The following is a 1,756-nucleotide window of genomic DNA, read 5'->3' as shown; positions in this document are numbered from 1 at the left end:
ATTGCGTCAGGGACCATTCTGCCAGGGATAAATAGGGCCATGAGGCTTTGGTTCTCCTCCCTCCCTCCCCCACACCCAAGGTAAAAGCCCTTCTCCAATCTCTGGTTGCAGCCTCTGGCACCAAAGATTTAATAGGTGCTATTGGCCTGAAGCTTCCTCTGGGGAAGAAGCTCCTACTCCCAGGCTTGACTCCTGAATGTAATAGGTGGGGGTATGGCTGCCCAGGGTCCTGCTTCCCTCCTCAACACTTCAGCGTCATTTACTCTCCCTGGCCCAGATAACAGAAGCCAGCAAGAAGCAAGTAAGACTCCTGAAAGAATACCAGGGAAAGAGCACCCTGGTTCCTCCACGAACTCCCACATGTACCCTCCCCTGAAGCTAAACTGGTCCCTTCTCCCAACACTAATATGTTAAGAGTGTACTCCACCTTATTTTTCCTGGTGCTGTTCAGCCATGTATATTATTTTAGAGATATGTGACTTGTCCAAGTTCTTACAGCCGGTAGCTGAAAGATCAAACCTTGAAGCATGTCTTCCTTTTATAGTCTGTCATCCTCCCACCTCTTCCATCTGATTTGGGGAAACTCCCTGAGTACCCTCTGCCCACAGTGGTTTCCCCTGTGGTCTCTGTGCTCCCCCTCAGGCTATGAGCTCCGAAAAAACAGGTAACCTGCAACCCCAGAGCTCAGTAAAGGGGTAGGCCTATAAGGGACCCCAAAATGTGTTTATCTCATGAATCAGTAATTAGTTTTAATCCTTGTGATGATTAATTAGTTTGCTTTTCTCCTTTGTTATTCTTTAAGAATATCTCTGGTTTGGGCCCAAAACACACAGCCAGATCTAATGGAAGTGACAGTGAAACAAGCTGTTCCACTACGAAGCAGGGTATTTGTGGAGAGAGGATCCTCTTTATCCCTTCCTATTACTGGGGCCTGTGGCTTGAGCTCTGGCGAAGTTCAGCTGGACTTGGAATGATTTTGCTGGGGAGAAGAAATGTCATTTTGGAGCCTGAAGCAGCCAGAGGGCACGAGGCCCTAGGTCGAAAGTCAGGAACTTCAGACCCATTTCTCCCAGCCTGGTCTTTGGACTACAAAACAAGAAGAGGTTTTCTCAGTAGAGAAGCCCTGCCCTGGAAGCAGCCATAGGAATGGGGGACGTTGCTAAAATTCTTAGCCATGGTGGAAGCAGGGTCCCAAGGCCAGGTGATTACAACTCTGTTTCTTTTCTTTCTTTCTTTTCTTTTCTTTTTTTTTTTTTTTTTTTTTTTTTTTTTTTTTTTGACAGGCAGAGTGGACAGTAGAGGGAGACAGAGAGAAAGGTCTTCCTTTTTGCCGTTGGTTCACCCTCCAAAGGCCGCCGCGGTAGGCGCGCTGCGGCCGGCACACCGCGCTGATCCGATGGCAGGAGCCAGGTGCTTCTCCTGGTCTCCCATGGGGTGCAGGGCCCAAGACTTGGGCCATCCTCCACTGCACTCCCTGGCCACAGCAGAGAGCTGGCCTGGAAGAGGGGCAACCGGGACAGGATAGGTGCCCCGACCGGGACTAGAACCTGGTGTGCCGGCGCCACAAGGCGGAGGATTAGCCTGTTAAGGCACGGCACCGGCCTACAACTCTGTTTCTCCACAGAGCTTGCAGAGTCTGAGAAGAAGGAAAGCAGTTCTGCGTGTGATCCTGATGACATCCAGGACTGATTCCTGGCCCTGGCCTGTCTGTAGCCATAGCCAACAGCAGACCAGGAACTCAGGCTATTTCAGAGGC

This window comes from Lepus europaeus, chromosome 5 (genome assembly GCF_033115175.1).
Source record: "Lepus europaeus isolate LE1 chromosome 5, mLepTim1.pri, whole genome shotgun sequence".
Classification (NCBI taxonomy): Eukaryota; Metazoa; Chordata; class Mammalia; order Lagomorpha; family Leporidae; genus Lepus; species Lepus europaeus.
The sequence above is the reverse complement of the archived record's forward strand: the minus strand, read 5'-3'. Positions refer to the sequence as shown.